The sequence below is a fragment of the Alligator mississippiensis genome, chromosome 3 (genome assembly GCF_030867095.1).
Source record: "Alligator mississippiensis isolate rAllMis1 chromosome 3, rAllMis1, whole genome shotgun sequence".
NCBI lineage: Eukaryota > Metazoa > Chordata > Crocodylia > Alligatoridae > Alligator > Alligator mississippiensis.
Genome location: NC_081826.1, coordinates 181,850,151 through 181,877,853, shown reverse-complemented (window position 1 = coordinate 181,877,853; position 27,703 = coordinate 181,850,151). Strand labels below are relative to the sequence as shown.

Below are 27,703 nucleotides of genomic sequence, written 5' to 3'. Positions count from 1 at the left end.
TTGCCGCTGGGGATGGGTGGGGTTGTTTAGTTTTTTTTTCTTACAAGAAATGCTGGCTGCACCCTAGCTAGCACTTAACAAGCATTCCACCTCCCTCCAACAATGATCCACCCTGCAACTCTTTCCAGTAATGCCATGATGCCATAAACCCACCCCCAAGCACAGCATTCCCACACTGAGGTGGGCATGGTCTCTGAAAACCAACCCAACCACCCACCCACCCCAAAGAAAAGATGACACATATATAGAGCAAAAATAAAACACTTTATTGAAAATGCTGCAGCTTAACAATACAAAATATATACAAAATGTAAATAAAAAAACCCCAAAACCTGCAAATCTGAACATATTTCACTCTTCTCTTCACTCTTCATTCATTAGTGGGCTGGTTGCCACCCCCAGCGAGTTCCAAGTTCCACCCATGGAAGTTTTCTTCAAGGAGGGGGAAAAAGGAAGAAGAGGAAGAGGAGTGGGGTTTGGAGCACAGTCAAAAAACCAGATTTCTCCCCCACACACATACCAGGTTAGTGGTACATATTACCTAAATATCACCTGGAATGCTGCACATCCTGGGCATCAGGTCTGGCAGGCAGCGTCTTGCCCCTGGACTTTTGGTCGTGGTTCTGAAATGGAATGTGATGAAGTTCAGAAGGTTTGCAATATTGAGGGAAGTCATGTAACCACTTACTCCAAAGTTTCAAACTATTTGCAAAAAACTTACCATTACGGTGATGCTGAACCTGTCGTCAGAAGCTATGTCCACTACAGTGGTAGCACACGACGAGGTGTGATGGGAGCACAAGGACAGGAGGGTACATGGGCAGGGGCAGAAGGATATACACTATAGGTGGCAGTGGGGGGATGGAAGAATAAAGAGGGGGTAGAAAATTAAAGGATGATTCACCTCCCCCATTTTAAAATAATAATAAATTATTCTGAGCGGACCCATCCCGACCTGAACCTGTGGCCACTCCACTGCATGCTGTGAGGGAGGAGGGAGGAGGATAAAAAAGAACACACAGCGGCACCTACTAGCTAAAGGCCAAACACAGCACCTGCCCCCCTTGTGGCAAAGGGGATTAATTAGAAGTCTTTGGAGTTTCTGACTGTTTGCACAAACAAATCCACAGTTGGAGCAGCATACACGGAGAGCGTCGCAAATTAACACATCACTGAGTAGTGTCAGTTTAAGGTGCTTAATGGACTTTAGAGTGTTGGGAAATCCTGGGTCACGCAAACACATCTGCAGTTGCATCAGCGTAAATGGGAAATATCATTTGGTTTACACATGCCCATGTAGTCCAACCCACACTTTGCACTGAGAGCTTTTCACAGCCTCTTGAGGCTGTTCAATGCAAAGTTTCCACACAAGGGGCTCAGGGTTGCTCAGAATCTGTTGTTATTGGGATGTCTACATATTGCTTTGCAGCCAAGTCTCTGTCTTGATTATAGGATCTATGGCCAGTGTGGAAATTTGGAGGATCTAGAGTTCAAAACCTATTTCTCTTGGCCTCTTGGTTCTCTCTGTTTCTCAGCTCCTTAAAGATGACATGGAAAAGGAAAGACAGTGGGATTTTCACATTTTTTTTGCTTCCTTGAAAAACATTGGGTATGTAAAAGGGACAGAAGCTGAGGACAGGTGTATCTCAACCTTCTGAAAAAGGAGAGGAACACTTGCCACTCACGATCTTACATCAGCTGTTCTGATTTAAACATTACATCTCTCTGCTCCTATGGTATAAAGGATCTAAATCACTCTCACTTTAATTGTAAGTGGAGCATGGCTATATTTACAATAGCTTCAATTTCACTTATACAACTATAGAAATAGACAGGCATAATTATTTTATTGAAACAGCATATACTGATATAATTTATCAGTATATTTGTATCAAGGTGGTTTACAACCTGTTTAATTTGCAGTGACTTGCTGAATTAAAGACAAAATGCTCAGCTGTTCACTGCAGCTTTTACTTAAAAAGAAGACTGCTTCTCCACTCCACTCCACTAAGGTGACCAGAAAAAAGGTGCCCTTTAAAATGAAACCACAGCAAACAGCTGTAGTACCTCAATGATCCTGTACATGTGGTTGATGTGGCTATATGTACCCTGGGCTAATTCACAATCTCTCACCTTCACAGGAAGGTTAAGAATTTAATCCTAAAAAGTATCTTGGTTCTACTAAACTGGTCCAAAAGTATGTCTGTCCACAGACAAAAAGAGGGAAAAAAAGAAGTATGGTTGTTTTTTAGGAATTTTTTATTGCTTTGTTTTCAACTTAGAAATTCCTGTCCTGTCTGTTCTGGAAGAATTTGTGGCAAATGGAGAACTAGTGAAAATAGCCAAGAGACTGAAAGCTCCAATAGCCAAGAGACTGAAAGCTCTCATCAGTTTAGAAGGAAAATTATTTTGAATCCAACTGTTTAAACTTATTGGCTTCATTTTTGTTAACAGCTATTTAACTCTGATTTTTAAGAAATATATAGTTGAAAGAATACCTTTGTTAGCACAACTCCCTGTCAACAAACATACAACAGCTTCCAATAATTTCAGATGGCTTGGCACTCAGAGGTCTTCCAGCAAAGCAAAAACCAGATCATGTTTGATATTCCTTGATATTTCTAAAGCAAAAACAAGCAAAATAAACTTTTTAAGCGGGGTGAGAAAGGGAAGCATGCCAGGATTCTTTATAAACCCAAGGAAGTAGGAGGGAAAAGGAGAGAAAGGACAAAACCTATTTTAAAAATCTTTTACAGGTTACTTTTAAGTCCATCTCAAAATAATTTCATGCATGCACGATCACAGCTTTTGATCTACACACTGAGTAAAAAGGATAATTGTTTACTACTCAGATTTCTCCCTGTAAACTCTGTTCAGTAGAGTATGCCAGGAACTGTCTACTCTGCTTATAAATATACAATATTTATTGTCCCACAGGAGCGCTGAGGGGCCCCCCACTTGCTTGGCGGTGAACCCAGAAGTGGACTGGAAGTACTTCCAGAAGTACTTCCAGTCCACTACTGGGTCTGCTGGAAAGTGTGCTGGGCCACCCCACCATGCACCCCCAGCTCAGTGATCAGCCATGGGTGGACCCCGGGTGCCCCACCCCAGACCCAGGAGGTACCAGTTGCCAAGCCAGGGGATGCAGGGGGGGCCCCGCATGCTCCCTGGCAGACCCAGAAGTGGACCAGAAGTGCTTCTGGTCCACTTCTGGGTCTGCTGCTCAGTGCACTGGGGAGCCCCCTGCACTTCTGTGGGACACTCCATCTGCCCCACCATTGCAGCATTGACGAGCCGCCTGGTACCTTGAGGTATGTAGAAAAAACATTTAAAGCTGTGTCTATGTCTGAATCACCAAATCTTGCCAAATCTCTCCAAATCAATTTGGAGGATTCTGATTTGATTTGGAGAGATTTAAGGGTCTCCTGATTTGATTCAGATTTGGAGATTCAGCCACCAAATCACGCTGAATCTCCACCAAATCAAACCAGGGACCAAAGCTTTGCACAGCCCTAGCGTGTACCCTATGGAGTCTAAGGAGTCCATGAGTGCGCTGCTTCAGTCCATTAATACGCTGTTTCAGTCTGTGAGCGTGCCACTTCAGTCCCACCTCCCCATTTTGGTGCAGCGCAGTCTGCTGGTGAGTGTCCCAAAGTAAGTGTCCAGGTGGGAGCGGGCAGGGTTCGCCCACCACCCTTCTCCATGCTAACTGCTGCCCAGAGCAGAGCAGTGGAGTGCTGTGGTGCAGCCATGGGCCGGACACAATCAATAGAACTGAAAGGGAGGCACCGGGGCTGGTGTGGGACACTTAGCAAAGGTAAGCTCCTCACTCCTCATGCAGGGCAGACAGCAGCTCCTCCCTGAGGTGAGGCGAGGGCGGGGCCGGAGGGCTGGCACAGGTGCTAGGTAAGTAGAGGAATGCAATTTTGAACTTTAGCACTTGGGTATGGAAGTAATTGCCTATATTTTCAACAGCAAAATTCCCTGTGTGACTCAGATAATTGCTGACTTAAATAGTATTGTTTCATAAATTTCATAGATTTCATAGACATTAGGGCTGGAAGGGACCTCGGAAGATCATCGAGTCCAGTCCCCTGCCCAAAGGGCAGGAAGTCAGCTGGGGTCATAGGATCCCAGCAAGATAAGTATCCAGTTTGCTCTTGAAGGTGTTCAATGTAGGCGCTTGAACCACCTCCGGTGGCAGGCTGTTCCAGACCTTGGAGGCTCGAACAATAAAGAAATTCTTCCTTATGTCCAGCCTGAAATGATCTTGTAGTAGTTTGTGACCATTCGACCTCGTCATCCCTTGGGGCGCTCTGGTGAACAAACGTTCCCCCAGATACTGGTGGTCACCCCTGATAAACTTGTAGGTGGCCATCAGATCACCCCTGAGCCTGCGCTTTTCCAGGCTAAAGAGCCCCAGGGCTCTCAGCCTGTCATCATAGGTTCTGCTTCCCTGACCTCTGATCATGTGCGTGGCTCTTCTCTGGACTCTCTCAAGCTTCTCCACATCCTTTTTGAATTGTGGAGCCCAAAACTGGACGCAGTACTCCAGCTGCGGCCTCACTAAGGCCGAGTACAGGGGGAGAATGACGTCCCGGGATTTGCTTGAGAAGCATCTATGGATGCAAGCCAGTGTTTTGGTCGCTTTACTAGCTGCAGCATCGCATTGCAGGCTCATGTTCATCTTGTGGTCAATGATGACCCCCAAGTCTCTTTCTTCCATAGTGCTAGCCAACATAGCACTGCCGAGCCTATAAGGATGCTGCAGGTTTTTTTTCCCAAGGTGGAGAACCTTGCATTTATCGGCGTTGAACACCGTCAGATTCTCGTCCGCCCACTTGCTGAGCCCGTCCACGTCAGCCTGGATCATCCGCCTGTCTTCTGGTGTGGATGCTTTGCCCCAAAGTTTGGTGTCATCGGCGAACTTGGCCAGTCCGCTTCTGACTCCAGTGTCCACATCATTAATGAAGATGTTGAACAGTATGGGTCCAAGGACAGAGCCCTGGGGGACCCCACTGGTCACAGGACACCACAATGAGTGACTTCCATCAATTACTACCCTCTGGGTCCGACCCCGGAGCCAATTTTCCAGCCAGCGGATCGTGGAGGACCCAAGATGACAATTGGCCAGTTTCTCCAAGGGACGATCATGGGACACCAGATCGAAGGCTTTTTTTAAGTCAAGATATATGACATCAATCTCTTCTCCCTTGTCCAGGTGATAGGTCACCTGGTCATAGAAAGAAATGAGATTGGTCAAGCAAGACCTACCCACGACAAACCCGTGCTGGCTATCCCTTAAGATGTTGGCGTCGGCCAGTCCATTAAGGATGGCCTCTTTAATAAACTTTTCTAAGATCTTCCCCGGGATAGAAGTCAGGCTGATGGGCCTATAGTTAGCCGGATCCACTTTCCTCCCTTTCTTGAAGATAGGCACCACATTGGCCTTCTTCCAGTCTTCGGGCACTGGAAGAAGGCCAATTGTTGCTTGTACACAACATGGAGCAGTTTCCTGGAGCCGGTAGAGCCTCACACGGGGCAAGCAGTGGCTCCTCCCTGAGGTGAAACAAGGCAAAGATGCGGGCTGGGGGCTCTGCAGGCTCCGCCAGCTCTGGGGAACTGCTCCACTCCCCCACATTGCCTTGGGGAGCAAGGAGGCACATGGCATCAGGGCTAGGGAGTGGAGCAGTTCCCCAGAGCAGGCAGAGCCCACACCAGCCCCCAGCCCCAGCCCCCAGCCCTGCCTTGCCTCACCTCAGGGAGGAGCCGCTGCCTGCCCTGCATGAGGCTCTGCCAGCTCCGGGGAACTGCTCCACTCCCCAGCCCTGATGCCATGTGCCTCCTTGCTCCCCAAGGCAATGTGGGGCAGTGGAGCCATTCTCCAGAGCCGGCAGAGCCCACAGAGCCCCCAGCCCCAGCCCTACCTCGCATCTCCTTGCCTTGGGGAGGAGCAGCTGCCTGCCCTGCATGAGGATTGAGGAGCTTACCTTTGGTAAGTGTCCCATGCCTTCACCGCATTCTGCACCCAGCTCGTCTCCGGGCAGGTGCACAGCCTTAAAAAGTTTGTGCGCTGCAAGATTTTTACTTGTGCGCAGCCATGCACATGCACACCTTAGAGGGAACACTGCATGTACCCCCCAGATCTGTGTGTGGGGTAAGGGTGGACTGTTGCTGTGGGCTTTAGCCCGAGTGTCAAACTTCATTGCTATGGCACTGCCTGACAGTTCCTCTCATAGGCTTATCAGTAGGGGAGCCTCCCCACTCCATGTCCTGGAGATTCTATTTAGTTCAAATGACAGTAGCATAGTTTTTAACTGTTCCTTATTCGAATTTTTCATTTGCAATTGATAATGCCATTTGACTTAACCAGGTAATTACATTATGTCTACAATAGGTATTGATTTCAGAACTCAAAAGGCAAGGAGGGAATTCTGTGTATTTTCAGAAAACAGCCACCATTACTGTGTATTTCTCAATTGCAAAAATGTCATTAAATCTTGAGTTTCCAATTGATCTTCCATGTCATCTCAGAACAGAACATTAGAGGTTCCTGTAGCATAAAAAAAATGTCCCATTAGTCTTCCAGCACAACATCACAGCTTGTTAGCTTAATATGTGAAGGGATAAGACAGTTATCTAAATAATTTGAGCTGACTGGGATGATCTCTCTTCCTAGGTCTCTGCTTCAACATTTCTTGCTTAGAAATATATCAAGTAAACATATCATGGGACTTATCTTCACTAGAAAATTAAGTTAAAATAGAGGAGTCAGAATGATTTATTTGATGTAGAACATGATACTACAGTCAGCACAGTCAAGGACCACTGGCCATGGGAAAACCATACTGGAACCATACATTAACCACAACAAGCTGACATGATGTTAAACATGCCTTGTCCCTGTCTATGATGAATGCAATGTTAGATTTAGTATCATGCCTCTTCAAGGCCATGTTTTAGTATAGTTAAATTTTCAGGGAAGGCAAATGAATTTATGCCCAATCCATAAATCGAGTAACATATAGGAGCCCAGATCTGGGAGTTGAATTCATGCATCTACTTCAAGCATCTAAGGTGTCTTTACACATGCTCCAGAGGTGGGGGGGGGGAGGGCGGGAGTGCTTTAATTAACATGGTTCTCATGGAACTGTTCTAATTAAAGCTCCTGCAGTATCAGCGTTCCACGCTTCAAAATGGCAGCCAGGGCGCTTTAACTAAAGTTCACTCAATAAGCTTCAGTTAAAGCACCCCACTGCCATTTGAATCATGGTGACACTGAATACATGAGATGACAAGACTGCTGGAGTGTGCTAATTAATCAAGCCTGTTCCAATGCGCTGTAATTACAGCATGTTGGAGCAGACGTCCTGCAGGTCAACAGGCACCCCTAGATTCTATATACAGTGACTGGGAAGAGTTAGACACCTATGATCAGGATTCACAACAGCAATGGTGATGGCTTGAGAACTTTACTAGGAGGTTAGAGGCAAGTGTTTTACCCTTTTGTTTTTTATATCTAAAAGGTGGGCAACAGCACCGTCTGAGTGAAAGCATCTACTAAGCTGTACTTTGCGCTGAACTCCATGCTGGCTGGATGTGGCATGTTAGACATGTTCTGAGCATGCCTACTGAACTGGGAGTAGGCTCAGGAGTGGGGGAGCACCTAATTTATGACAACTGGCTTTAGGCATGAGATAGTACCAACATTGCAGAAATCCTGGGCACATATGCTAGAGAATGTTAAGTGCCTAAGTAACGTTACTTGAAAAAAACTAGGACTGGATGGCCCTTCAGGGAGCAGTGAGATGGAGTTTCTGTGGATCCCTTACTTGGATATAAATGCCTAAATCCCACCTTAATTGCCCTGTAGGTTCTTATGAATGTTCTTGGATCTGGGCTTTGACTCTTTCTCAAGATGATCAATGGAGTGGAATTCTCCAAAACATAGGATGGATGTTTATATATATATTACTAGCCAATTGCCCCTCAAGAATGCCAGGGCTCGGGGGGGGGGGGGGGGGGGGGCTGGGATGGAGTGCCACCACCTAACGCCCCATGCTGCCACTATTCTGCCTCTTGCACCCTGTCTCTGGTCCTCGGCACGGCTTTGGAATCATGACGGCACTCCCCCACACTTGGAGCACTCTGATTGGCTGTTTCTGTCAGCCAATCAGAGCGTGAATAAAGCATTACAGATGAACAGACAGACAGACAGACAGACAGACTTAGGCTTTTATAATATTAGAATTGTACACATTCACCACTTTCCTCTATGGTACCACGGTTTACAACGTGAGAAGCATACATTCAATAATGGTGGCATTCCACCATTAAGAAATTGCTTTAGCCACTGTAGGATAAATTTCAACATAGAGGGATTAAAAGAATTAGGAAATAAAATTCATCCATTTTCCCTCACAGATGCATAATCCCCTGAAATGGCCAAAAAAGCATATATTGAGTAAGGCTAAGAAACCATAAATCATTTCCAGTGCACTGCACTTTAATCAATGGGTCTACATTTGACAGGTAAAGCATTTACACGCTATAAACAACATGGCATATTTTTCAAAAAATCTAAATGTCATTTATTTTGTATTTTGCATAGATGATAAAGTCTAACTAAAGGCCAACAGTTACTAATATAAAACACATACTGCACTACCAACTGGACATCTAATAGTTGGTATTAATTTGATCTTTAATCCAACATTAATGAAATTGCAGAAAGAAAGAGAAGCCAGCAGTGATTAAAATAAATAGAAGCAAATATTTGACTGACTCACAATAACATGGGTGACATATTTGTGTTAATGGCAAACTGTTTTGTTAAAAACAAGCCACCAGCAATTAAAAGAGAAAAGTGAAGGCTCACAATTGCTCTTGCCATAACTGACAGCTGATGTTCAACATGCACACACACAAAGTCCCTTCTAATAAAAATAAAATAATCCAGGGTAGTGCTACAGTGCAGTATGTACAATAATGTTGGTATGTGGACACTGGTAACTGGCCCATTAGAAACACCTTGGATTAAGTGATGGTACTGGTGAAGAAGTGTTCTTTACTGGTTTGACAAGGGGGGCCAGGAATAAGGGCTACTGAGCTTTTTTCCTAGTTCTGCCATTACCTCACTTCTGAGGCAGTTCTAGCACAAAAACTTACTGAACTAATTTTTTATTTTAATATTTTACCTACAGGGAAAAACACCTAGAAGTCCATTATAGAGATGGATCCAAGCTGTGGAGATTTCTGAATCAGAAACACTGAATCAGAGTTAAAATTTCATTTATCCTTGATGGATATTGATTGCTAAGGCCTCTTACCCCCCAAAAATAAAAGCTCTCCCTTTCTCTCCAGTTTGAATTTCAGCAATTTCAGAAAATTTACGAAAGAATAGAAATTAATCTGATACATGCCTGTTTTCTGTAGCTTCCATGTTAATTCCAGGTGTTGTAATTGCGCCTTATGCCAAAAATGAGGGTTGTACCTTTGCAAACAGCTGCTTTGTACCTAGCTCCATGTAGTATCTTTTTGTAAGTGATGGAAGTGAAAGGAAAAGTAAAAAGCCTCAAAAGAAAAAAAAACACAACTGAATTTGTTCAAGGATCATTGGGAGTCATCCTGAAGACACTTGTAAATTCATGAAACCCAAGAGCACCACAACTATATATGCATTTTTAAACAACTGGTATATTCCTGGCCAGAAGCAGCCGTGTCTTGCAACCCATGCACATGGAAAACCTGATCATCCATGGTGATCCTCTAACATGGACTTCTGTTCCTGTGTGGAATCACGTTGGTGTTAATGGAACTCTCACTGTGCCTGGGGTTTTATACTACCCAAATACCCTGCAGCATTGTCATATTTTGCACAGTAGTTTGGGACCTGGCTAGAAAGCTAGAAGTAGTTATTATTTCAGAAGCTCAGCAAGATCACGTGACTGATGTATTTCCTTCTCTGGTCCATTGTTTTCACCAAATCTTTACCAAAAATACAAACACAGAAAGGAGCTTAAACTTAGAGTACTTAGGGTTTTAAGACACAAGGCTGCTTTTTCCTCAGCAACCGGATGAAACTATATATGTACAAGACTCAAAAGAGATTTCAAACATGCACTGTGGAAGGGCATATCAGGGTCACATCACTGCCCAGAGTTTATCTGGCGCAGTGGTAAAGCAATTTGTTTTGTATCAGTAACAGCATGCATGACATTGCACTGATAAGAAGGCTCTGGGACTTGATTTATTCCTAGAGTAGTCAAAAATGCTCTGTTATGTCCTTTTCAGGGAACCATCTGGAAATTATTAAGCCAACTCCCCCAAATGGCCTTAAGACAGGAGGTGGAGGTGCAGAGACCATAAATATGGAAAACATCTACAAAGGCCCAGCAGACGCAGCACCTCACAGAACTGTACTCCAGGGCATTTGGCAATTGGCTTAGCTTGGTTTGGCTAGCTGTCTTCTAAATAACAGAGAACATACGGCTTTTGCTGTAAAAATAATTTCTGAAAAAACAAAGCAGGGAGAAAAAAAATTAAGCCTCAAGCAACATCAGTCACAGAAAGGTTGAGGAAGGGAAAAGAACCATCTGAAATGACAACAGCTAAAATAACCCCCTCAAAGCTGTTTCTGGATCAGATCAAACTCTCCTGCTGGGAGAACCCCTGCCATGGTGAAAAAGGCTAAGAAATAACCCTCTATACAGTATCTGCTGCATGTATTTGTGAATAGAAGTGACCCGGAGTCTTGTGATGGACTGTAACATGATCACCACCTCAGGGTCAGAAAATGTGTTGGGAAAAATTGGGTCCTGCTTCAAGAATCTCAGTGCACCTCATAGTAAGAATCTGCTCATTCATACTCTGCACAGGACAATCCTTAATAATGCTGTAAGCATCCAAATGCTGTCTGAGATGGGATTAGCCCTCTGCCCTTCACCGCCCATTCTTTCTCACATGTATGTACTGGATGATGTTGCTGTTACCATGTGAAAGTAATTACATTTATCCAAATGGTAAACTCAGCCATCCTTCACAAAAAAAAGCTGCACTGACTTTAAACAGAACACTAATCCCTTACAATGAGTTATGATGCCATTCAGACCTTGTCTCCTCAACTAACTTTACATAGAGCTTTTGTACCCAGAGGGTGCATCTACACGAGATCCTACATTGCTGTAGCAACGCACTACAGTGACATAGCATTGGCAGGCACAAACAGTGACGCCACAGCAATGTTGCTGTAGCAACATGCTCCCTCACTATAGCTTGGAAAAGCTAAAAATAACTATGCTCAGTGCAAAAGGAAGTACTAAACAACGGCACAGTAACAACAGCACTGTAGGGGCATGTGTAGATGCCCCCAGTCTTCCAGATCATGTGACAGGAATACTTTGATACTAGAGAAGTAGTGAGAACATAGGTTAACACAACAGTCATGATGTGAACAATACACATATTTTAAAAGAAAAGAGATTATTTGCCAGTGAGAATAAAACTTGCAGTTGAATAAAATGCCTGGAGAAGTTGTGGAATCATTAGAGGGGTTCAAGACGAGATAGGCTAAGCATTTCTCAGGGATGATCTAAGAGTAGAAATGCCTGGAATTAGCTCTGAAGGGCCCCATTTGCAGTGCAGAGTGGAGGGTGTTTGGTTCTTCCCATGCTCCTGGGTTTTGCTGTTTGTCACATGAGGCTGGGAAGGCTACAGGGGGTCAGGGTTATTGTGTGTGTGTGCCCCCGCCTCTTTTATTTTTCCTCCTCTGAAACATCGGTTGTTAGCTGAAGCCAGAGCTGGAGAGTGTGCCTGGGACTAGAAAAACCCAGGTTTCTGGATAGAGGGCGTTGCTCCTCCCCAAGGTCAGACTGACTGTTGCATTTGGGATCAAAAAGAAGTTTTAGTCCATCATCAGATTGGCATAGACTGGGGGGCAGGAGTTGCTTTCCTCTGCATGGTCCTCTTCCTTGGGTTGTTCAGATGTATTTTAACAAACTATTTCCTGTCCGTGCAGTAGCAGGACACTGATAGCGTCTTTGTCCCTCTGCTTTACCTGCGGCAGGTTTGAATGTTCTTGGAGTTTGGGGCATTGTGCCTGGGAGTTTTGTGAGAGGGTTGTTTGTGCAGTTTTAAAAATAGGTTAGACCAACATTTGTCTATGATGGTATAGATGGGCATGATCCTGGTTTGAGCAGGGATTTGGGCTAGATGACCTCCTGAAGTCCCTCCCAGCCCTACTTTTCTATAATTCTATGACACTAGATTTGTCATGTGCAGGGACTGAGATTAGACCTCCAGTGCTAGGGGCTGAACAAACATAACAAGGAGAAAGTACCTGCCCTAAAGAATTTGCAAAGGGCAAAGAATGGGAGACAAGAGGTATTATGAGCTTTATTTTATAGCTGGGGGAAATTCAGCATATAAAATTAAAGCTCAGATCTGTGAAAGCATCTAAGTATCTAAAGGACTTTGATGAGATGTAGGCAACTAAATCTGAGACCCACAGAACCTCCCACTAAACCGCCCAGGCACCTGGATTCTATAGATGCCAACATTTTGGCGAGTAAGCTTACTTCAGTGCCTGTATTTCTGGTTCTGTGCATGCTCAGTGCTGCCATCACATTAGCAAGCTTTAGCTGCTCAGCATCTATCTCATGCCTCATTCAGAAGGGGTTTCAGAATATGAATCTCAGTCATACATAAGCACCCAAGCCCTGGATTTCAGACACAGACTCCACTTCAGTGTTTCCTATTAGCTAGTTTGGGCATCTCCCTGCTCAGTATGCTGGCTGTTATGAATCCCCACGTGAAATGCCTAACCCTCCTCATCCAGTGTATAAGGAATTTATGCACCTCACTTGAGGTTGTGAATTCCTTTCTGTGACTTGGGCACCTAAATCCCTTTGTGAATCTGAGCCTAAGTGATGTATCTCTAACTCACAGAGGGGAATCTACACCCCAGAACTCCAGTAAACATCTGGGTTCTTTATCTTCTTCCATCTGGACAGCCACCAGCAATTAAGAAAAAGGGTCCTGGGTTTTATTACCAACTTTCCTAATTGCAAGATGCAGAAACAAAGTCAGGCCCCTCCTTAGCTATGGAGAGCTTGAGCTGCAGCATGACCATTGCAAGTCTATTTTATAGGGAAGGAAGTTGTATTTGGGGTGTATAGCCAGAATGTCTGTAGCCTTTGTAGACCATGAAGCCTGCTCTGTTAGCGTGCCCTCATGTTCACATGTAAAAGGAGGATTTGCTACTCAGTGCATTCACTAGCCATTGACCCTTGAAAAATAAGTGTGCAGGAGCAGAAGGGAGAAAGGCATTCCCAGGCAGCCAGTAGTAATAACAAAATAGCTCCACTGTTCAGAATTAGCCTTTTCTACCTTCACCTTGTGCTACACTCATAGAACTCAAACTCAGTGCAGAAGCTAGTTATGACTTGGTCTAAATACACTGATATCTGTGATTATTTCTACTGCAGCAACACCTGAGAGCCCCAGCTGTGAACTGACACACAAACACAGAATAACAGGGGCATCCTTGCCCCACAAGCTCAGTTTAAACAATCATATTTGGAATGAGCTTGGCAGCAACCTGCAAAAGGCAGATGATACATTGTTGTTACATGCCAAGCAATGGGAATGCTCCAGTTTGCCAAACCAAGCTCTCTGGAAAACATGTTCAAGAGGTCCCAAGAGGAGCGTCTGTTTTATGCATTTCCTGCAGCAGGACAAGGGAAACTTTAGCCCTGAGGAGTGAGGATGCTTGTACACGTGATGGGGGTTTAGTCCTCAGGGTTTTATTCTATGCCCTCTAAATTGAAACTGTGGGTTTTTAATTGAAACCCACCATTTATATTTTTCTGTCATGTTATGACAAGGGGCCTAATTTTGTTTTGTTTTGTTTTGGAGCTGGAGTTTGCCTGTGGCTAGGGGGGTGAGCTGCTGGTAGGCCGAGTGGCCCCTGAGCTGCAGGGGGCCCTAGTCCTTCCCTCCACTGTGGGAGCACCCACTTCCTCCCCCCTCCCCCCCCCCGGCCCCTGAGTGGGATACTAGTGGGAATTTGCAACATTGCAAACTAAACTACATCAGCATGTAGTTTAGTTTCCAATGATGCAAACTCATTTAAAATCCCAAAAGCTCTTGCACATGTACAGTGTGATGCCATTAAGCCACACAAAGTGACATTTTCATCACGTGTACATGGTAATGGCATCATGTGCACAAGCACCTTGAGATATCAACTCTTAAACCTGTCACTGGTCTAGGATACCTGCTCAGTGTCTCAGAGCAAGTGTGCTCTGGGGGAAATTCCACATTTTGTGTGGAGGGAAGCAAAAAAGGAAACATTTTTCCGGTAAATTGTTTTAAAAGGGGTAAATGTTACATGAAGCTGTTCAAAAGTTGAAAGCATAATATTAAGTCAGAGTCAATCTAGGGCAGTGAGGAGATTGCATATACTGTAAAAATGCCCTTAATAATATACTGGTCCTAGAACATATCACTATAAATCAACTGTTGTAAACTATATACATTTCATACAACTTTAAGTGTATAATAAATAATCCCACACACAAACGTTCCATTAAAAGAACATTATTAATATAGTCAAGTCAAGCATTTACAAATTAAGCTGTCTCAAAAAGAAGGTGGTCTATGAAACTAAATTTGGCATATGCATTGTGATGTGATTCTTAATTACATGTTGACAAACTTTTTTTCCAAAGAAACCCACCTCGTTCAGTGCACAGCATTGATGACGCTCACTGACCAACTTGCAATATTTTTCCTCATGATTCAATAGTTACTGCATGCTATTCAAACCCTGCACTGAAGACAAGAGTTTTCCATGATTTTTCTGTGGTTCTCATCATTAGATTAACTGAGAACTTTATGAACATTTATTCATTTCTTTTCTGAACACCCCTGTTAAGTGAGTGAGTATTGCCCACATGGTACTGATGAAAAATTGAGGCACAGACAAATTAAGGCCATTAATCTCCACTAGTTTGGAGAACTGGATTTGAGCCACCTGAAATGTGATTTTTCAGGGTATAACAGTTAATATTGTTAGGATAACTATATGGATTTTGGGGAGCACTAAGTGTGCAACTGAGTGAAGTCTTTTTCCTGTGTCTCAGCAAAAGCTGCTGGTCACAAGACTGGATGATATATTAAAAGTAACTTATTTTGCTAATGCAAAACATCCTTAACAAAAGGATAGGGTGCAAAGTGCATGATGCATTGTGTAAAAATAGGATACAGACCAACGGCTATTGTTAGGGGACAAAGCAGAAGTACAGCTGTGGAAATGGCGCTGAAGTCAGCAAAAAAACACAGATGACAGGGAGAATATGGGGGTCAAAGTCTTATGCATGCGCTCTTAGCAGAGAGCCTTGTAAATGAATGAAATGCATAGGCAATATCATGCTGAGGAAGAAAACAGTAAACAGAGGTGGAGCTTGAAATGGGAGGAGAAATGGGTGGAACCAGAGGGACATAGGCGGGGTAAATGTTAATAAGTATGAACCAAGGTGTATAAATGTTGGAAAGAACTATTGTTTGGGGCAGGTCCCCTGGTTCACAGGCTGTGTGTCTGTGAGGGACCCTTGTCCGGAGCTGTCTTCATTCTGAATAAAGCTTTTGCGAGCAATGTGTGCTGGTGTTTGTTCCCTGCTTGCTCTGGCTAATGAGTAACAGGATCCATGGGCAATTGAATTGTCGTCTCCCTAGTCATTGGGCGCTGCATGGAGTTGGGCTCTAACAAATATGTTCAGAGCACAGCTCCCCTTGACTTCAACTGCAGCTATAAGTGCTTTGGAATCAGGCAGCTCTCTCTGTGCTATCTGGGGACTTTTAAAGAAAATCTCTCCATTTAGAGTTCCTGTGGCCAATCCCTGCCCAAGCCTGAAGCAGGCCAGAACTACCAAAATTGTAAAAAAAATGCTGCTCAGTCCATGATAGCTTGGGGTGGAGCAAGTTTAATATACACAATAAAAATCAACATGGCAATGTTTTCCTAAATTAATGCTTCAGCCTTCACCTACACGTTACCCGTGACACTGGAACAATCACCCTGAAGAAGATAAGCTGTAAAAACAATGTTGCATAAACACACTGCCATCCACCTGCAATGAGATCCTCATCACAACAATGGGAAAGCAGTCCTCCTCTCCCTGAACTTTGAAATGAAATACTTAAAAGCAGCTCAAACAAATCACAGCAGAATTATTTAATGTGCAGCTGCCTTTGGCAGTGACCTTCAACTCACTCATATGTTCTGAGAGCTGCCGGTAGTAGAGAGGAGCAACGCTTTCTCAATGTAACATATAGAGGAAATATAACTCTAGATCAGTGATTCTCAACCAGTGTTCTGGGGCACCTTGGGGTGCCACCAGATCCTTTCAGGGACACCTCAAGTTGTGAGGAGATAAGTGAGATGTGAAGAGAGAAACAGATAAGCTAAACAGATAAGCATGGGCTCAGATTTGTCCCTGCCTGGCCAATCCTGGCCTCTACTACCTCCACTGCAAGGAAGAAAGCAGTGTAATATTAGTTTTGGAAATTGGGTGCCACTCAATTCATTCAATTAAATTAGTTTTTTAAATTGCCACTCAATTCAATTAGTTTTTTAAATTGGGTGTCATTCAATTCATAAATGTTAAGAGAAATGCCTTGAGTCCAAAAAAGGTAGAGAACCACTGTCCTAGACAAACAGGGCATACTCTTACATTCCCCACAGTGGTCATGTCTGCACTGTGAGCTGGTATGGACTACTAGGCCATTACCCAGCCCACTCCATGACCTCTGAGAAGCAGGTTATATTAGCTTCTCAGAGGAACACCATACTAAAAGGGCTATCCTATTTCCAATACCCCACCAATCTCATTCTTAGCTAACACAATTATCTCTATACAGCCGGACAAGATTCTCTGGATGAATCTGACATCTTTTATTAGACCAACTTAAATAGTTGACAAAATTATTAGTTGGTCTAATAAAAGATATCAGATTCATCCAAAGAACCTTGTCTGCCTAGGTCTTTAGACCAGGGGCGGGCAATTTTTTTGGGTGGAGGGCCGCTTACTGAGTTTTGACAAACCATTGAGGGCCATGTGACAGGCAGCCAGAGGCAGATAAATATTAATTTTCTAAATTTTTTAGGGCCCCTGTGGGCTGGATAGAATGGCCTGGCAGGCCGCATCCTGCCCATGGGACGCATTTTGCCCACCCCTGCTTTAGATCAACATGGCTACAACTTACACCCCTCTACACAGCCATGCATTGTGCCCAGTAGACATATACTTTGAGGCAACCTGTGGAACGTCATGGACTTTGTATTTACATTCCTCCAAGACATGTATGCCAGTCTTGCTCCTCTGTTTCAGGACACTTGCATATGAGCTTGCCAAAATCTGGTCTTACAGGGTTTGAGAACAGTAACCATAAAGACGTGTGACATTTTGAAGAGATTATACCCTTTCTACTAAAGTTGTGTTAAACATTCAGAGTAGTGAACTATGTGCTATACAGACCTCTTTAGCTACGTCATTATTCATAATAAGATTCCAATTCAACTGGCCTAGTACTGGGGAGTAGGGGGATATATCCTGCAATAATTGAAAATTCCTCACCACACAAAGATCTCCCACAGTGGTTTTCCTTCCTAATACTGGTACTGACACTACTCTTACTGCATCAGATGCAGTTATAGCCACACCTTCTAATGAAGGATAACATTGCTGTAACCTCCTCCCCAAACCTCTTTGCAAATCAAAACACATTTCTAACTAACTGGCAGTGAGGGCAGACTGACAGCAGCAAGATGGAGGCCTGTGGCTTTCTTACTGACTGACATATGATCCTCTAACTGAAAATGAAGTTGAAGCCTGAAGAAACTGCAGTACAGAGCATGTAACCTGAGTACAGAGCATGTAACCTGCTCTTCAATTTGTAGGCCAGATTCTAGGAAGTGGTTTTCAACCTTGGTCCGTGGACCCCGGGGGTCCACAGACTATATCCAAGTCCTCAGATATGACTATGATCAATCAAAAGTATGTGAACACCCACGCTTACAAATCAAAGGGGTCTACACCTGCATGCAACATTTTTTAGAGGTCTGCAAATTAAAAAAGTTGAAAGCTACTGGTCTAAACTATACAGCACACAAGTCAGAAGTGAGGGAGTGTGAAGTAAGGGAGCCTTAAAGCTCACCTATGCCCTTCCCTTATTTTGCTTTTATGGGCCAGCCCTGCCCCACTATGTCAGAGCAGCCTAACCTCAGGGTTCCAACAGCCCTGAAAACAGCTGACAAACCAGAGTGAGGTAGAAGCATCACTGCCATAATCCTCTCCTCTATCCACACCACCTTTTCTTTGCTCTGCTGGTAAACAAAGATATTGAGTGTGTAAGAGCTGCTCTGTTGGCTCTTTCTCCCCACAGAATCACCATACTAAGCCACTACTTCCTACACTGGCTTTACAGCCAAAATGATTCTGTCTGTACAATCCCAGTAGAAAAGCAAAAGAGCTGAGAATACAAGGAAGACCCCAGAGTTACAAAATTGCCTCCGAACTAGTCTGAAAAGGTGATATAAAGGACATGCCCTTGATACAAGCCACAATTACAATCCCTCCAAAGACAAGAATTAGTTTCAAAACTTGGTGATGTGACTACTGTCCATGCTTTACTTGTGCAGAACCATGAGCTATAATATTCCTATATAAACTAACACTTTTTATTTGTATGTTACCTATTTCCTTGCAGAACAGGGGATGTTTCCCATCTGAAAACAAGGAGCCTAAGGCAACAAACAAACACCATTTTTTGTCATGGAATCAGCTGTGTCCTGGAACAAATGATCTGATTGACTGGCAGGTACAGATGTCTCCTAGGGTCTTAGTCCTACAGAATTGGGCCCCTGCCACTCCTGGGCCTTCAGGGAGAATCCTGATCCCATAGAGCAGTGGTTCCCAATCTGTGGTATGGATACCACCAGTGGTATGCAGACAACCTGTCAGTGTTACATGTTATAGTTTTATTTTATTTACTTTTTATATGACAAAAATTTGCTGGTGGTACTTAAAGTTGAACTGAAAAATTTGCTGGTGGTACTTACGGTTCTACTATTTTAAACTGGTGGTGTGCAACCTGTCAGAATTTGGGAACCACTGCCATAGAGCAATGGCCCCAGGTGTCTACAAGCACAGAATAGGGAACCCCCTGGAGTTCCCTTGCTGTGTAAGGTGGAGGCCCCTGCTTTGTTTCAGCTACATGTTTCAATTAAGATGCTTCAGTGGCTTCTTAAAACTACCTGAAACACAGTGTGATAGTTTACCACCCTTCTCTGGTTTCAGTAAGATTTCATGCAGTGATCACAAGATGTAGTGTTGGCTCCAACTTTATGCCAGAGAAAAAGAGCAATAAAAATCTCGATTTTTTTTTTTTAGTTTACTGTTTTTCCATCACATTTTTAAAACCACCTTTCAGCACCCAATCAGAGTACTCCATGTTATAAATGCAAACAAACATAAATGACCCTCAAAATATATGCATCTTAACTAAAGCCCTCTTCAACCTCCTTAAAGATAAGGAAAGGCTTGGCCTTGCCGCATGCTCAAAGGGATTCATGAAATCCAGAAATAAATCCAGACAAAGATGGCATTATTACTAATGGTGCCACCCTGGCCCACAACAGTCTTTACTCAACTCCTGCTGAAGTCTATATTAAACATGCTCCTAATATTATTATTTATATAGCACCCCCCAGAAAGTATTCACAGTGGTTACAGATATAAATTACAGAGCTAGCAGCCTAATACTGTATTTACTCAAATCCAAGACGATGGGGTTTTGCCCCCAAACAACACCGGGGGAGCCTCATCTTGGATTCAAATACTCAGCTCAGCTCCACTTTGGCCCCAGGATCAGGACTGAAGCTATGCTGCTGCCTGCCCCTGGCTGGAATAGCTCATCTGGCAGAGAAAGGGGCATGCATCCAGGGGAAGCACAGAGGAGACTGGGGTGGAGGAGTGGAACCTGTAGCCTTTCCTTCTGCCTCTGCTCCCTGTGCCTGTGCCTACCCCCACCACTGCCACTGCCTCCTCCTCCATCCCCTGCTCCACCCCCCCTCAGCTGCCCAGTCCCTTCTTAAGTTCTGCTTGCTCTGCTACCCCCATCCCCAACCCAGGCAGTTTGGCAGTTTCCACCACTTCTCCCTGGCTGGGCTGGACTGGGGCCAGGCTGGGGCCATGCTGCTCCTGGTTGCCCCAGAGGAGCAGAGCTGAAGAAATGTAGGCGGGGGGGGGGGGGGCAGGGTGCAGGGACAGGCAGAGGCGTGGAGGCAAGGGGCAGGGGACAGGTGGCAAGGGGGAACCCTAAATTCTGTCAAAATATATAAAACAAAGTAAAGATGCAAAATCATGAACTCCCAGAAAGACCATGACAGAGGGCTTATCAAAATCCGACAAATAATATTTACTTCTAATCGATTACCACATTGACTTCATGGAGATTAGAATAGGCTGCAAAAAGGAGATTACCCCTATGAATTGCAGTATGTAAAGCACAAAATACCAGAAGTTCTGAAAGGAAATGTAACACAAACTTCTCTTTGATAGATATTCAAAACTGTTTTCCAGCCCAGCAGCTGCTCAGTTAGCCCAGACGGTAAAAGACAACAACAGGTGGAAGTCAGTGAAAGTTGTCAACCCCACAGAACTAAAACACCATTATATTCTGTGGAAATTAATAGTCAATGGTACCAGAGAAATCACTGAAAAGTATATGAACTATATGAAATATCTCAGGTACTTGATAATATATGAAAAGTAAGCAAAACACCAACTTTGCCAGGAATAGGTGAGATCTAAGAGGATCAGAATTAATACTGCTGAAGTCACCAAATCTGGAATGACAAACTGAACCAGGGGGAACCTTGACATTTTAAAGATTAAAAAAAAAAAATCTTCCTGTTCTACACAAGGGTGAAATGGAAACCTTTCAAAACGACTCTCAAAAAAATCAGAGACCCACACCACAATAGCTACTCACCTGTTGGTCAGGTGACTCATCAAAGAAATGGAGGTTCGAGTCTCTTCTTATTACACAGAGCAGAAACTTGAGCCAGAGACTCTGACATCCAAGGAGACTGCCCTATCCACTAGTGTACTGGCTTTTCTAAGATGGGCCTCGCTCAGTCTTTCTTCCTGAAGCTGCTCTACTTTACATAAATAATTAGGCAAGGGTTTTTTTATGATGCTTTTTATTGGACCAACTGTGTAACTAGGAAATATGATGAACAAGATTTCAGGAACAGAATTACCTGCTTCATGTCACAATGAATAAGCACCTAGGTAATTTAGGAACCTAAACTCCAATGATTCTCCATAAAACTGTCTCCTCTCTGCCACATTATTTTGCAAATAGAGGCTCACTAGCTGACCACATCCCACCCTTGACTGTGCTGGGGGCTCCTATGGAAGTTTTGGAGGGGCCTCCCACCTCACTTGCCCTGCATACCAGATTAACCAATTAACCAGCACAAAGAGATTATAGGACAATAATGTACCACTCCAAAGATGGTAGCATGTTATACCTACTTTGCATGGGTGTAAATGGCTACAAGAGTTTAAGACAGTAGAAAATCAGACCTTCAATCTAAGCTGATGGCTCACACAATTAAGGCACCGAGACCTCACTGTTTTTCTCATGGTTTGCTAACATTATGGGACCATAGATGAAAAATACCTCTTCCATACCAGTTTGCCCTTTAAATTACATTGCTCATGGCCCTGCACGGCATCCTGATAGGTGTTTGATTGAAAAAAAGCCTGTCTGGAAATAATTTGAACAGTACATAAAGCAGATAGAAGCTAATCTGCCTTTGAAAAAAACAGTCTCAATTTAAATGAAAAATGAAGCTTGGTAAAAGCGGATTTGCAAGCAGACTAAATTGCAAATCCATTCAAATGGCTTCAGTTTCTGTTACCACTTAATAGATCGCTGGGCAGGAGATACACCCATATACACGAGTAATAAGTATGTTGTTTTACACTTCACAATGTCATGGGTGAGATTTCAGTACAAGGATCAGATTTTTGTATTATGCTGAAACTGGTGTAAGCATTTACATTGGTGCACAATGAACATAAAACTGCCATTCTGATGTAGCCTCTTTGCATTTAAATGCCATGCTGCAGTGCAATGGAGCATCTGTCCTGAAGTTTTTATTAAGGATTCTAACTAAATATTAGGTTTCCTATCTACTGAAAAATATGTACTCTACTTCTCTCTTATATAAGTGATGCCAACAGCTGTGAGAAGTTAAAGTTTATGTAATTCTTACTGAAAGCTGTGTTGTTTCTTCAGTATAAAGCTGAAGGTTTATAGTGTATTTCAATTTTATGATGCAGGCTGAAAATAAAACCCTGAAGTCATTCTAGCTTTGCTTGGACGTGTTTTGTTTTTTTTAATCACAGCCTCCTGCATTTTATTGGCACTGCCTGATGTTGACTTCCTCTGGATTCTATCCTCATGGTGGTCTTCTAGGCACAGACATGGTCAGAAAAATAACTGGAACTGGTGACCTTTTTTAAGCATGTATTTGACACCATTTCAACCGCTGTCTGTTGGGCAATTATAGGCAAGTCATTTTTCCCTCACTGAGCACTTGTTTCCCTGTATTTTTTTAAATGGGAAGACAGCTACCTATCACTAACATGCTTTGAGATCTACAGAGGAAAACACTACATATTTACTGTTCTTACATTATTGTCAGATCACTTTGTTTTTTGTTTGTACTATGTTGCGCTAAAAACTCTTAGAGATTGAGGTAAATTCAATTGCTTCTTGTGCAGTTTAACTAAAATCTAATTGGAGAATATTTATTACTAGCAAAGATACATTAACCAGGTATTAGTTCACATCTCATAGAAATGAAATGCTTTTTTTTCTTAATTTGCAAACTATGCAAATATACTCTGGGAGTTAGAGAGCAAGACCATAAACATAGATGCTTCCACTACTATTTACAAGGTCAGTTCCCAGAGAATAGCCATATTTCACATTTCCTCTAGTTAGGGACCTAACTTCAGCAACCAAGATCAAAAGCAGTGTGCACTGCTCATAGGCATGACAGGAAGGCATTTTTGTTCCTTTCTTCACTATTTGTCTTTTTAATTTAAGAAACTACAATATTTAGCCAGATAGAAATGATAGTTTCTTTGGGCTCCTACCTCATCAGACTCTAAATATAGGTAATACCCACAACAAATACAGCTGTGGTATCACTCTTCAACATTAAAGACCAACCCTCTTTGTTTTCAGCACTCAGAAGCTGCAGCAGAGTTAAGCCTCTGTTAGCAGTAAGCTAGAATTTGTTTTCCAATGAGGACATCTTTTGAAGAACCCCACAAACTACCTTTCCAGGTTGGGAGATAAGGGGAACATTTCTTTAAAGTGCCTACTTGAAAGGAAAGTATTTACGTCTGAAACTCGGTGATTTACATCTATGATAAATATAAGGAAGTAAATGTCAACTTCAACAAAACAAAACATGAATCTAAAAGCACCTGAAATGAATACTTGAGGGCCTAATCCTGAAAGATATTGCACACCTTCAACTGCCACTGAACTCAGAGACTTGCAGGACCGAGCCCTTACTGTATTCTGAATGCATCAGAGCATTTAGCCAAAGCAGTTACTGCCATTAAATAAATACCATTTGGCAATTGCACAATATGCTGCAGTGTCAGTAACAAAACATTGTTCTGCTCCATGAACCTTCTTCCTTCACCAATGTAACATGTGCCATTATTAAAAAGGCAGCAAATATATGATTCAACTATGTGGTTATGAATAAAACACATCTGCACCTGGTAAACCCAATACTGAAGAGGGAAGATTATAAAAATGAATGTGTTCATATTTGTGTGTGCATTCACGTTACTAACTAGAGGTAAAAAGATCCCCTTGTAATCACATGTGTGTTTTAAAACGTAGTAAGTGATTTTCTGGAGCAGTCAGAGTGATCAAAACTTTCCAGACTTACGGCTTAGATGCACTTCAAGTTAAAAAGCACACTATGAAGCTACCGGGTGTCCAAAAATAGAAGATGAAACAAAGCCAGTCAGCATTTTTCAAATTCAAAAACACATTTCTTGCAGAAGGCATCAGCCATTTTGACTAAAAGTCCAACAGGATATCTGAATTTCTTCCCACCCCAGGCAGGCTCCAAGACAATCAAAGGTATAATTATCCAGTGCTGAGCAATGGCAGAGACAGCCTGCAGCATAGGAATATCAGCCAGAGGTTCACTGCTGCAGAAAGGTGGTGGTGCCATTTAAACAATTTTCAGCAGCAAGGAAAGTGACATCTCCCCCCAGCGGCAATAAGCCTCTTGCCACTGCTGCTGCTGCTCTTCCCTCCTTACTGCTGGACATGGAGTTGGAGCTGCTGCAGGGAAGGTGGACAGTGTGGAGGGAGGGGGGCGGAGGGGAGGAAGGGGAAACAAGGAGGGTGAGACAGTCCCTAGCACCATTGTTGTGCCTCTCCACTTAGGCAATGCCCAGGGTTCATGACTTGCTCTCCTATCCATTGTTACACTACTGAAGATAATCTTAGCCCTTCACAACCACTAGTTCCTTGGGGAAATCACCAGGTCACTATTGACATGTTAAATGTCCCCCTAAAGGAAGTAGGGCAAGATTCTTCACTTCATGATTTAGTAAGATTATTTGATAAGACCCAAAAGTGTGCTAGGGGTATCAATGAAGACTAAGAAAGAAATGGTCTTTTCCCTCCAGGTTCACTTTTCAATCAGACTTGGAGATGTTTGAAGAGGAAGTTGGTGTGGTGAGACTGAGAGGCTGAGTAAGTAGATAATTTTAGCAGCCATACTCTGGACGGATAGGGAGGGACTGATGTATGTCAGGGACACCATGGAGAGGAGACTGGAGCAAACAAGATCAAGTCATGAAGGAGAATTTAGCTGCCATGTCAAGCAGGAAGGGTCTGAGCTTCAATACGTTTTGGAGGGAAAAAGGATGATATTTGGCTAAGGCAGGAGGTGCAGGGCAAAGAACTCAAAATCCAAGTTGTTTTCTAATTGAATCCTCTCAGATTAAAATAAAAGAGCACTGGAAATTATGTCATGAGCATTTCTGCACTTGAAGGGATGAGGGATAGATATCACTCTGATTTTCTGAACAGCAAGGATGTGCACACTGAGGAGTCTGACAGTGCCAAGGCAGCAGAGCAGAGCTCTCCCAAGAGAAACCATTAGCATACAGATGGTCAGGATTTTTCTCCCAGGGTAAAAACAGCCATGCCAGGGAAAAAAAAACCTGGGAATGATCAGGGTTAAATCACTCCCAGGAGATATTCCTCTGTGAAATCAAACATCTGTACATGTTCCAACTTATTCATTAGAGGCATTAGCTTTTGTATGAAACATCCTACTTTGTCAGACGCTATGGGTAGCCAGATGCATTCCCATAAAGCTAGATGTCACCTATGATACTTTATGCATCTCTGAACTAGTTCATCTCTAAGGTACCACCCTACCTGCCTTCTGCCTGCCTTTAGTCTAATGCAGCTAACTACCTCTCAATTTTAAGAAGAGAACTAGTGTTTGATCCTCTGCCCATTGAAGTCAGTGGTGATTTTGCTTATCAGTTTCAGTGGGAGCAAGAGCAGTCCTATCATTTGTACAGACTCACTCACTCACTTGTAGCACTAGATATAGATACTATAAGATCAGACAGGGCAGATACTGGCTGCAAGATACATCATCAAAAGGACAGATCTAAGAGGGAGAACTGGTTGTTTGTGTGGAAATCACAGTTAGAAAAGTTAACAGTTAGAAATGTGTTAAATCTAGAATAAAAGAAGTTAAGTGTCCCCAGTGCCAGGATCAGAGATGTGACCAAAATCCATTAAAAACCCACTTACTGTTCCTGTGGATACCAGTGACCAACGCAAAAGAAAGTCTGATAGACTCAAGAATGACTTCAGAAACCTGAGAAGCCAATTGATAACGTGAACAAAGCAGGTTATTTTCTCACAGAGCCTTCCGGTGCCAAGAGGGAAAGAAGATTAATCCTAGAGATAAATCAATAGATGAGCTGATGGATTAGAGAGAGGATTCTGAATTCAGAGAATAGGCCACAAAACTCCCTCTTTGCATTTAAGATTCTCTACTTCATAATAGGAATGCCGATTTATTACTTTTGTTTATAAGTTATTATAATGGAGCAAACCAGGAGCTGGGCCACCTTGTTACAAGTACTGGACAGATGGAAGGCAGGGTAGAGATGAACCTTATAGACTAACTGAATCAGAGATGCATGCGCTTTCATGAGCAACAGCTCATTTCATTGGGTGCTATGACAAAACATACACAGAGCATGCTATCAGTTAGAGAAAATTATCTGAATATAAAAGACTGGGGCAGGGGAAGGTGAAGGGAGAAGAGGGCAGTGCTAAGAGATTCAAACAAGTGATAAACTTATAGGGCAAAAGGGGTCACAAAAGTTAATCCAAGCAATGAGATAAGAATCTATAGTCCCCCATGCCTAACACAATCCAGCCTGTGGATGATTTCTTGTTCCACAGTTTCATATTCAAATTGACTTTAAATTTCTACTGTTTAAGATCAGCTACTCTCAGGTCAGGGATGAAATGTCCAGGACAGTTAAAGCATTCTGCTAGCATTTTGTGTGTGTTTTGGACTTGGTGTCAGTCAGTGTCACCTCGTTCTTTTTCATAGAGATTCAGAGAGAGAGAGATAGGCAGCTGATTTCAACTCTGTCCAGGTGAATTAGGCAGGATAAGAACTAAGGAAAAAGAGATAAGAGGTTACATTTTACTGTGATGAGCAAATAACCACATGTAACACAACCAATAAACACAATTTCCACTTTATTCATAGATTCATAGAACTGGAAGGGAACTCAGTAGGTCATCGAGTCTGACCCCCTGCCCTGGGCAGGAAAGAGCGCTGGGGTCAGACAACCCCAGCTAGGTGCTTGTCCAGTCTCCTTTTGAAGATCCCCAGGGTAGGGGAGAGCACCACCTCCCTTGGAAGCCCATTCCAGATTCTGGCAACCCTAACCGTGAAGAAGCACCTTCTGATGTCCAACCTAAATCTGCTCTCCATCAATTTGTGGCCATTATTCCCAGTTACTTCAGGGGGTGCCCTAGTAAACAGAGCATCTCATATTCCCTGCTATCTTTATAGGCAGCCACAAGATCACCTCTCAGCCTTCTCTTGCCAAAGCTGAAGAGATTTAGGTCCCTCAGTCTCTCCTCATAGGGCCTTGCCTGCAGGCCTCTGACCATACCAGTGGCCCTCCTCTGAACCCTCTCAAGATTCTCCGCATCCCTCTTGAAGTGCCAAAACTGGACGCAGTGCTCCAACTGTGGCCTGACCAATGCCGCATCAAGAGGGAGCATCACATCCCTGGACCTGTTCATCATGCATCTGCTAATGCATGATAAAGTGCAGTTAGCCTTGTTGATCACTTCGTCACATTGATGACTCATGTTCATCTTGAAGTCAGCTATGACTCCAAGATCCCTTTCAGCTGCTGTGTTGCTGAGAAGGTCATCCCCCAGCCTGTAAGTGTGTTGGTGACTCTTTTTGCCCAGGGGCAGCACTTTGCACTTGTCTTTGTTGAACTGCATCCTATTTCATTCTGCC

General features: G+C 43.3%; 1 long non-coding RNA gene across 1 annotated transcript; it reads right to left on the bottom strand.

Annotated features, from left to right (window-relative positions):
• Window positions 1-283: 283 nt before the first annotated feature.
• LOC109282297 (uncharacterized) lies at window positions 284-2,846 on the bottom strand. The gene is made up of 3 exons (XR_002089232.2): window positions 2,499-2,846; window positions 542-623; window positions 284-432 (listed from the first exon to the last, which is right to left on the bottom strand). It is a non-coding gene; the product is annotated as an uncharacterized LOC109282297 (long non-coding RNA).
• Window positions 2,847-27,703: the final 24,857 nt, after the last annotated feature.